Source organism: Nicotiana tabacum, chromosome 9, assembly GCF_000715075.1.
Source record: "Nicotiana tabacum cultivar K326 chromosome 9, ASM71507v2, whole genome shotgun sequence".
Classification (NCBI taxonomy): Eukaryota; Viridiplantae; Streptophyta; class Magnoliopsida; order Solanales; family Solanaceae; genus Nicotiana; species Nicotiana tabacum.
In genome coordinates, this window is record NC_134088.1 from 95,977,659 (window position 1) to 95,989,162 (window position 11,504).

General features: G+C 36.8%; 1 pseudogene; it reads right to left on the reverse strand.

The window, feature by feature from the left end:
- Window positions 1-1,478: 1,478 nt before the first annotated feature.
- On the reverse strand, window positions 1,479-5,408 carry LOC107797048 (uncharacterized; annotated as a pseudogene).
- Between the last annotated feature and the right edge of the window lie 6,096 nt (window positions 5,409-11,504).

Sequence of the window (11,504 nt, forward strand, 5' to 3'; positions counted from 1 at the left end):
AAATTTCAAAGTGCTTTTAACATGTTTGGCCGACCAAAAATAACTACATGCAGCTGCTAGCCAAACATATACATTGATTATATATAAAATATGTATGTTATAATATTATTTGAGTCGTGCCTTACTTCGTACTATTGTGGGACTAGCCATGTAGGGTTTTTGTCTAAGATAGCTAGTGGCAATGTTGTGGCTTACTATTTCGCTTTTTAGTGCATGTCCTATTTACTAGCTATCGCTTTTGTTTTGCATCTTTCCTCTAGATTTCATGGTGGTCCTATTTTTCTTATGATTGTTGTGGTGATACTAATATTTACTAATATTGTCTCCCTTTGCTTTGCATCTTTCTTCTGGATTTCATGGTGTTCCTATTTATCCTATGATTGTTGTTGTGATACTAATATTGTCTCCTTTTTGTCCTTTTGTCTTTTTGTTTTTTTGAGCCGAGGGTCTTTCGAAAACAGCCTCTCTACTCCTTCGGGGTAGGGGTAAGGTTTACGTACACACTACCCTCCCCAGACCGCATTCGTAGGATTTTACTGGGTTGTTGTTGTTGTTTGTATATATCGGCTATTATTTTGGGGCAGTATGGTGTAGATTTCATAATTTCAAATGTTGTTCAACCGGTACAAGCACAAAAGTGCGTGCTGGGGAACTGCATGCCTAAAGCATCCCCAAAGAAGATCTGGAGAGCTATTCCTCTTAGCATAGCTTAAGAATGTGACATGCTCAGCTTATGTTATGCTTATTACTTCAATAAAGGTTCAGATTTCAAATGGTTCACATGATGATCAGCTCAGATTAAAGGTATTTATAAACCCTTTTTATTTTGAAAATATTAAAGGTTTTCAAAGACTTAATTTTATGTCGACTTCGTACAAACAAAATAGGACATCTCAACGTTCAAATAAAAACAGCAAATTCCTAGGAAGCTGGAAATTGAATGAGAAACAGTACAGAGTTGGCCAGTAGACTAACTTAAATTGACATGCACTAATGAAATTTGAAAATGAAGAAAAAGCAAAAGGAAATAACGAAAGCATACCATAGAGTAAAGAGAAAATAATGAATGCGTAACAGAAGAAACTTTTCTATGCACAAAACATGAGCCTTGCACCATACAAAACATATGAGCCTTGCACCATGCAAACTAAGTCTGGTATTGAAATGGAGAAGCATAGAGGGGTGGGCTCATCATCCCCGCGTTTCAATGACTAGAGGGGCGGACCCATCATCTCCAACTAGAGGGGCGCGCCCTTTGACTAGTGTGATTGGTCCTAAGGATTGGTCCTAGACGAATTTCTCAGTTATCAAAAAGAATTCTCACTGGACCTGGACAGTTCATCTGGGCAAATGGCTAAGTTGAAACGGAAAGAGATTTCTTCAAAGGCACGGAGAAGCATCGAATAACAAGAATGAAAAATATAAAGAAACCAAGTAGAAAAGCAAAAAGAAAACAGAGAGCGGTTTGGTGGTCTATATCTCTCAAACAAAAGTTTTCTTATTGCATCCAAAAGAACTCAAAAGAAAGCTTAGCCAAAAACCTTTTAGTGTCATTACAGTTCTGCTAACAAAATTTCCTTAATAAATAACAGTGTAAAATTTGTATTGGTTGAGCTAACTATTTCTTTTTCCTTGTGTAAGTAATAATGAAAAAGGGGATTAATATGACAACCAAGCATTACAGAAGCTGAATTGTATAAAACTTCTACACCTTGCGAGCCAAAGTCCTCTGCTTTGTTGCATGCTGTACTACTTTTTCCTCCACCGGAAGACCCTTCCTCCGTCTCACAGAATCCATGAGTTTTCTTGCTATACTGTGCGGCACACTGGCACCATCTCCAAATTCTTCCTTCTCCTCCTCGGTCCTAGGTACAAAGAAAGGGTCCTGTGGAAGGGCTTCCCAGTGGCTGAGAACTAGTAACGCACTTGCAGCTCCAGAAGTTTTTCTTCTCAACTCATCAGCAAATCCAAAACTTTCTGCAACTGGCACATACGCATGCACAGTGAACAAGGAAGAACCTTCCTGCATTTCTTCGTTCACCACATGGGCACGCCTCCGATTAAGAACTGAGTAAGTGTTGCCCAACTGGTCATGTGGGGTGTTCAGCTCACAAAAGTACATGGCTTCCACCAGCCGCGGTTTTCTCTGGAGAACAGCAGCCCTGCACGCGTCCTTCACAACAGTCATAACCTGTCCAGGGAACATCCCATACTGTTCCGGCTGTGGAATAGGCGGCGCATCACTATCATTTGGTGGCATAGCCAATGGAGATATGTAGGCCTCAATAACAAATGCCAAACCCCACATTGGCTCATCACACAAAGGGCCAGCTGCCGTAGCTAACTGGAATCCAGATAAAATACTGCTTTCAAGATTCTCAGCTTCTTGTAGAAGGGTCTGATCCACACTGGTTGATGATTCAGGTGATGCACCGCTGTCATCAGAGTCGCCCATAAAGCCCAATTTTTCTGATACATGAGGCGAACCCTTAATAAGAACAGATGCATCGTCACTCTTTCCTTTCACGTCTGGAGTGAGGAGAATGTTGGGACCCATCTGTCTAGGCCCTAAAGCCCAGATCCTCTTTAAGAATTTTTGCCACATCTTCTTACATTTATCAATCCTATCCTTTTCGGTCTCAGCAAATCCAGTTGAAGAGTCGCTCTCCACAGCATCTATTAGACGTTTCTTGAGTGCCTCAATTGGATTCTCGTCTTCTGCAATGTTACCTCTAAGAGTTTCCAAGCTTCTACAAGCCTGCAAAGATTTACCTCCAATGATGTCTCCGAGCAGATCAGAACTTTCATCAAGCAGCTTCGTCAATGCTGTTGGAAGCTTCATAACACGGACTCGAACAACACATCTTCCATTTGGTGTAGCTTTCTCCAAAAACTCAGAGCTGCGGCTCAGTAACTTCAAGTTTTCTAAGGGATTAGTGGCATCTCCTTCAATAGTCTCTTTAAAAGATACAAGGGGCGGAGAGACTTCCAAGTTTATTTTTGCAAATCTCTCCTTTAAATCTTTAATGCATCTCTCCAGGTGCACCTCACCTGCTGCAGAAAGAACATGCTCACCCCTGGCAGAAACAGAAACCTCAACAAAAGGGTCCGCTCGGTTTAGAAGCCTCAATCCTTTGATAAGTGCACCCATGTCAGCGGGATCAGAAGGTTCAATTGCAACTTTAAGCATGGGTGAAACTTGGAAAACCATACTTGATAAAGGCCAACAATTTAATGTGGATGAAAGAGTGGCACTCTTCAATATATGCTGGGCAAGCCCTCGGATAGCTATGACGTTACCAGCCTTTGCTGATGCCACCGGCGTTAATCCTTGACCCATCATCAAATACAAAGATTGCACCTCGGCTTCTTGCACATGCTTCTGCAGTGATTCTTCCTTTAAAGGATCATACAATGCTGAGAGCACAAAAACCTTCTGTCCGGATTGAAGAATCCCACTAAAAACCCGAGCAAATGCAAGAAAACATTCATCAGAGTCACTATTTCCACTGTCATCTAGCATCTCTCCGCGCGGAAGCATTTTTGATGGAATAGCAAACATCTTAGAAACAAAGACAACACAAGGTGCATCGGGGCTAGAATTACAGGACTCCACAGATTTTCTCACAAGTTCCGCTTCAGAAAGCAAATCAGGGTTGGCGCCATTATCCAAGAACTCTCTCTTTGGAAGCAACCGAGATATACGGAAAGACTGAGCAGATATAGGATCAGGCATGTATTTAACAACCATAGACAATATTGTATCAGACAGTGGAAGCCAGCGACTCAACACAGATTGAAGCACAGCTTTAGGATCCTTGTTTAGAAGTTCACGGGGAGGTATAGACAAATTGAAAGACTTTATAACTTTCTCAAGCATCTCCCTGGCCCCATCAGCTTCCAGTGCAGCTTGATAAACCTGCCAAAGTGGCTCAAGAACAAATTGCACAAACATGGGCCTAGCCTTACTTCCACTACTAAGTCCCTTTTTACCAACAATCATCTTTGTCTTGGCATTAAAATACCGAGGCCCCCATAATGCCTTCTGCAAGGCAGCCGAACTTGCACCCAGTTTTGAAGCATAAAACTCGGAAAAATCACTAATGGTAAAGCCCCATCCATCTAGGGCACACACGAATGCAACATTCCCCTTCTGGGGTTGGAAAGTATCCTCTTCGTCATCCTCTATGAGCTCCGGATTTTCATCTTCCACAAGTTCTGACGGGGCAGAGAGTAGAGAATCCACGTCCGACAAGTATTTTTCAGACTTATACGCACTCACTATACTATTCACCTCGTGAACAATCCTCTGCAGCCGATTATATGCCTCGAGTGGAGTCAATCTTAATTCAACAATCAACCTATCAATCTTATTCAAAACAAGACACGGGGTAAGCTTCTCAATCCATGCCTGTCGCAAAACAGCATGGGTCTGAATGTGAACACCCTCGACAGCATCCACTAATACCAAAGCGCCATCACTCAAACGGGCTGCAGTTGAAACTTCACTACAAAAATCCATATGACCAGGAGAGTCTATAAGATTAATTGAATGTCCCTTGTACTTAAGACCAATCGAAGAGCTCTTCATAGTAATTGCCCGCCTCTGCTCCTCATCTAAATAATCCATAAACCTAAGCTTACCCGCCTGCTTTGGATGAAGCACACCACCACCAGATGAAGCAATCAGATGGTCAGCCAATGTGGTCTTGCCATGATCCACATGAGCAAGTATACATATATTCCTGATCTTTTCACCATCAAAATCCCCCATTTTCAATTTCCTCAACTAATGAAACACTATTATAAATCGCTAATAGTAATAAATTAATTTCCAGTAAAATTGAGGGAAAGACAAAAAAAATTCCCAAGACCACCCAAAAAGTATACACCCAGATAGCAATAAATTAATTTCCAGCAACCCTTTTTTAGAGTCTTGATAAAATCTAGACAAAACCCAGATATGATTTCGGCTAAAATAAGCTAAAGTTCTTAACCTTTTTTTTCCAAATTTAACGAAGTATGCAAAATTTGGACTCACCGAGACAAACCCAGTTGGGAAAAGACAAAATTTTGAGGAAAAGAGATAGGATTTCTGTTGGGTTCTTTCCTATGAAGGATTGGAGAAAGCCGAGATATAATAGTTGTGACGTTAGAGATACTGTGATTATTCTCTGCAGCTCCAATAAACATGTCTAATTGGTATGACAAAGTAAAGGCAACAGTATTTGTGAATCGTGGAAAATAATTGAAAATCGGTAGAATTTTGTAGGGGTTATATGGTGTCGTCGGCGATGGTGAGAATTGAGGGAATTAGGGTTTCAAGGTAAGGTTGACAAAGGGAGATGTTTCAGGGTATTTTCAAAGCCTTTGTATTTTATGCCTTGCGAAAAATAGTCCCCAACATTTACCTAAGTTGTGATTCAAATAATTTTTTTATTTGTAGTGATCTTTTTTCATTCTAAGGTGTGTTTGAAAATTATTATGTAATTATTAGAGTAGTATAATCAAACTTCTCTATAATAATTTATTGGTTTCGTTGTAGTGAAGCATTATAGTGAAGTATTGTTTAGAGAATATATATTATAACATAATATAAAAAATTAGTTCGGAAAAAACTTGGTGGTTATAGTGAAATATTGTTATAAAAGACGGTTGTTATATAGAGTTCTGACTGTAATTAGTAATTACATTACTTAATAATTACATAATACAATAATTACAAAATATGTTTGTTTTTGACATAACTAATTACATACAGTTTATTAAATTTACTTAATACATTATTAAATTTTCAAATATGTGTGTGTTTGAAAATCATACTAATTATACAGATAATTTATTAAATTTTAAAATAGAAGTTTACAATAAGAAATAAACTTCTTCTATGAACAAGGAAACGAATTTTTATAACAAGGAATCCGCACCCGCTATCATTCGGATGCGCACAGGGTAAACCTCGCTCCTAATAATAGCTCGTACACTCGGTGGCGGCCAGAGTATGAAGCCATTATAGCGGGTGCTTTGGACCCCAGAATTTTAGGTGCTCCAATTTTATTTTATTTTCAATTCCTACTCGATATTTTAATTTGGGGCCTTGACTAATTCGAATTTGTACCGTGTAAAGTCCATTAAAGTTGAAAATGGTCTCTAGAAAGAATTTTTCTTATGCCCAAGACTCGAATCGAATGCCTCCAGTTAGGGAAGGAAAGATCTTATCCATCCCACTACAACTCTTTTGGTGAGGCCCAATTTTTTCTTAGAAAATATTACTTATTTCAAAGTAAAAAAGTAAAATGTTTTATATAAAGAAATGAGTACACTTATCACTAGAAAATAAGTAATACATTTTTTATTTGTTTTTATTTTTTCTAGGGTTTCCATCACCGCAACAAGTATATTGAAATATCAAAATTTTATTATGATATAGTTATCAACTTTTTGAATCGGGTTCTATTACCTGAGATCAATAATGTCACATGAGATATTAAATGGTTTATGCAAAAACAAATATTAAAATTTTTATTCTCAAAAAGCTAGAAAAGTCTATTTCAAATAAAAATATATAGGATTTTTTTTTAATGTCTCCCATTAAAGTTTGGCTTTATGCCAGTTTGAGTCGCCTTTGCGTAAACCGTACAGTAAAGTAAATTGCACTAAGCATGCGTCTTGCGACGAGCTCAACCAAGGAGGTATGCAAGTGAATTTCAAACCCGAGACCTTCCATTTGGGAAATTCTTTGCTCAACCAACTCGATCACCCCTACAGGTTAAAGAATATTTCAATAAAAGGTGATATATATATATATATATATATATATATATATATATAGTTTTGATATATAGGTTGTAGACATGGGTTTAGCATTGTTTTCACTTTTAAATTTACTAAAATACTCCTTTCACCTCACTAAAATAACAACTTTCAGCGACGTTTTTGGTCTTTCACCTAAATTCCTCAATTTCCTTCCACGCAATTCCAAAGCTCCATCTACGATTCCCCTCTCCTGCTCTCCCTTGCCTCCAATCCCTTGTAGCACGAAGACACCTCTCTAATTGGATTATTTTCCTATTCTTGCATTCTTTTTCAACAGACAAACCTAGAAATTAATGGGCATAAACAAAAAGATTCCGGGTAAGCATTTTCACAAGAAAAAAGAGCATGAAGAAAAGGTCATGGAAACTTTAATGGAAACAACCTCAATTTTTCAGAAAATAAAAATGAATAACTTTAACGGAAGCTAGGCCAAAATGCTATACTCTAAGGGGTCGTTTGGTAGCCGATTAGAGAGGAGTTATTCATGTATTAAAACTAGGATAACTTTATACATGGTTTGGTTAAAAGAATGGGAAAAAATAATCTCCACATAGAAGTTAGCATAAGTTATACAATGTTTGATTGTTTTTTCCTCTTTTTCACATAAAATGTAGCATTGCTAATACAATATTTAGTTCATATTTTTCTTTTCTGCATAACTAATACATGTATAAGCTATGAGAGAATCTATGTATTATTTATGCAGGGTAAAAGGTGGAATAACTTATACATGTATTAGTAATACTTGTATTAAAATATAAAATGACAAGAATACCCTTTATTCAAACTTGTATTTTTTATTTAAAAATATATATTTAAACTATATTAACAATTTTAATAAAATAAAGTAAGCTAATAATAAATAACACTCAAATTACATTTATATTACTAATCCTTATATAACTATCGCATAACTAATACATGCATAACTAATCTCAATATAACTCAACCTTGCATAACTTATCCCTGCATAACTAATCCGTGTATTACTTGTTCATGCATAACTAATACATACATAACTAATACTTGCATAACCAATACATGTATAACTAATACCTGCATAACTCTAACAAGCAACCAAACGACCCCTTAGCACATTACTCTCCCTATATTTTTGTTGGTTTAGTGAGTGGTTGTGCGACATTTGAGCTAAATTATGTTGTTTTATGTGTAGGAACATCGGAAGAAATCGTCGAATGAAAGTTGCAAAAAAATAGGATAAAAATGCAAGAAAATAACGCAAAAGTATCAAGTACCCAAAACTGTGCTACAGACCAGGCTTTGCGAGGTTTATAATATAATACCCCGGAAAATTTTGAAGTATTTAAGTGTAAAGCCCCGTAAAACTTCGCAAATGAATTTAAGGTTTCGTGGTGCCGGAGTAGGTATACGTGTTTGAGGATTTTTTGGGTTGAACAATGCACCAGAAAGTAAACGAATTTTTTTAGCGAAAAAATGTATTTCTGCGGTCCGTCATGCGACCGCATAACCACTCTGCGGGCCGCAGAAGTGAGGCAAGAGAGGGTCGGTCTGGAAGCAATTATGTGGTCGACTATGCGACCACATAATTGTTCTGTGGTGCATTATGCGACCGCATAACAGTTATGCGGACCACATAGTGACCACAAACACAAACATATTTTTGGTTGTTTTGGTCAGTAATTATGCGACCGATATGCAGTCCGCATATTGATTATGCGATCGCATAAACTATTTCGGAGCTTCATTTTTGGGTTTTTACAACCCGACACAACTTCGTTAAATACACACAAATGGTCATTTTTTAGTACAAATTCTGATATTTTAGAGAGAAGGGAGAGTGCTTTAGAGAGAGAGAGAGAGAGAGAGAGAGGGGGGGGGAAACCCTAGGCTAATAATTCATCAAGTCTTGCTCAAGTCTTAGAAGATTAACAAGGAAATCTCACAAGTTCTTCATCTAAGATGTAAGGTTCCATACCCTAGTTTTCAATTTTGAATTTGGGAAGAAGATGGTTGATTAGGAGTGTGATTCTTGGGTATGAGAGTATTATTTATACATGCATGTATCAATAAGATTTGTGGAAAGATTATTTAGCTTAAATAAGTAAGGATTGTGCTGTGGAGTGAAGGAAATCTTATAGAAGAATCTTGTGGTTAAATTTGCACACCTAGTATTTGATAAAATACTCAAACAGGCTGAGATCATGAATATCTTCCTAATTATGGTTCAATTTTGTTATGTCTCAAAATATATTGGGATTGCTAGAATTTCCGGAACGTTGTAGTAATTTAAGGAAAGCCCAATTGAGGTATGTTGGCTAAACTTTCTCTCTTGAAATAGATATCCATATTGTTTCCGTAAGATCAAATATGATTGGCTCAAGATTCCTAACTTCTATATTCCGGGTTACTCCCTATAAGCTTGTTTATTCCGAATGAGCCTTATGTTAAAAGATAGATGTTCAAAGTATGGTTTGCGTATTAAAATGGTGTAGCTTTGAGTCGTGTTTTAAATGAAAACTAGTATACCAATTGGATGAGAAAAACTCGATATGCTTAAGACTCATAATTGCTCATATGTGTACCTAAAGTCTGGATTGAAAATGTATTATTGTTGATAACATATAATGCTAGATGGAAATGAAATAATTGAATTGGGGATATAGGACCCGTTTTGGCCATAGATTTTGTCAAAATAAATTTAGATTTTATTTGACAAACACATATTTGGCCATAGATTTTGCCTATATTTTGGCAAAATTCCAAATTCCAATAGCTGGTTTTGGGCCAAATCCCTAATAATACACATGTTTTTTCAAAATAAATTTGGAAAATATATTTTGAAAACGTATGTCCAAACACATTTTCATCTTCAAGCCAAACGCTAGCATAGTGTGTGGCCAACGTGCCAAGGATTTAAGTTACGACTGTGGCTAGTAGTGCAAATGATTTGAGAGAATGAAATAAAGAATATGAAATGAGTCTCGACTCGATTGTTTGAAAACTATTTCGAAAATAGAATTGCATAAAGGCTTTTGTATTCAATTCATGCCCATAAGTGACCGTTTTAATTAATGCCTTGCTTTATAAATATATCCAGTGTGATTCAAGTTCTATATACTCATGTGTTAAAATTGTACATTATCATTTTTGGGAAAAAGTATTTCAAGAATAAATGGGGTGTCACTTGTTGATGATTTGAACTTGCGCATCAATTGTCAATTATTTTACTCCATTTTTCGGAAAGAAATCTATTGTGCTTAAATTGTTCAATTCTAATGAACTTGAAGTTGTGATTTCCGGAATATTCTATATCTTGATATTTGATGGTGATCTTGAAATTGAAAGAGGTGAAAGTGTGGAATATGAAATATGGCCATCGTGCGAGGAATAAAGAATCTTGTGAATGACCAAATGAGCCAAGGAAATATTGTCGTTGTGAATGACTAGAAATATTAATGAGAATTTATACAATGTGAAAAATATTGAGGTGAGTACAATTGTATTATGATATTTCTGTTTTGCAAATCAAATCAAAAATATTTTTGGGAGTATCATTAGCAAAACAGAGTAAGGGTGGGTCATAAGGCCCACACCTGAAACTACACGTGCCAGTGTAGGGGTAGATTGGGATTATTCCCCTTATTTGGGCAATGGAATCAGGTTGACTGCGCTATAGACCACGCTTCGCGAGTTCTATAGCCAGTTTGACCGCGCTATAGACCAGGCTTCGCGAGGTCTATAGCAAGGTTGACCGCGCTACAAACCAGGCTTCGCGAGATCTATAGCCAGGTTGACCGCACTACATACCAGGCTTCAGGAGGTCTATAGCACGGTAATGAAAAATCGAGGGTTAAAAGACCCCAAACCGGATTTGGACTGAGTGATCTCGGCCTTACATATAAATACTCCCCAAACGAGTTATTCTAGTGTTGGACAGGATTTTGGAGGAGAAAAAGGCTGCAAGGCATTGTGGAGCAAGAATCAAACGACTTTTCCATTCATTTATCTATTTACTTTGTAGTTTAATGTCGTTGAACATTATGTTAATTGTTGTTGTATTTATGAGTAGCTAAACTCTCTTATCTAAGGGTTGATGAGACCTATTGGAGGATGATTTTTTACTGCGTTTAATATAGATTCACCTTTGATTTTTCTCTACTTGTTCAACTATATTTTCATTATTATTAATTGAGGAGCTCTCAATTAACTGGGCCTATTTAGTGTGTATATTGCTCGAGAGAATACACATTTGGTAGTTGTTGAACAACACCACTCCTAACGTAATTGAGAGATCGATACAGAAGGTTTAAAGGCAGAATTAGAGATAACGAAACCTTGGCGCGATCGTAGTGAGCGGTAAATTAGTGTCAGTTAGCGTAGTTCGAGAGAATGCGTCTAGTAAATTATGGTAGTTGCTCGAGAGAGAGCTACGACAATCAAAGTATTCACGATTGGTGAAAAATATTTAGGCAAATCCATAAAAAACGTAGCGGAAAAGATTCCGACAATAGAAAAAATCATAACCTTAGACTTTTCCAAATCTTATCTACAACAATTGCTTTGTTATTTATAAATTACTGCATTTTTAATTACTTTAATCTTAGTTAGTAAACTCTCAAATCATTATATAATATTTTTGAAGGTTGATTACTTGAATTCGTGAAAAAAAAAAATTATTGGTTGTAATTAGTATATTATTTTCCTGT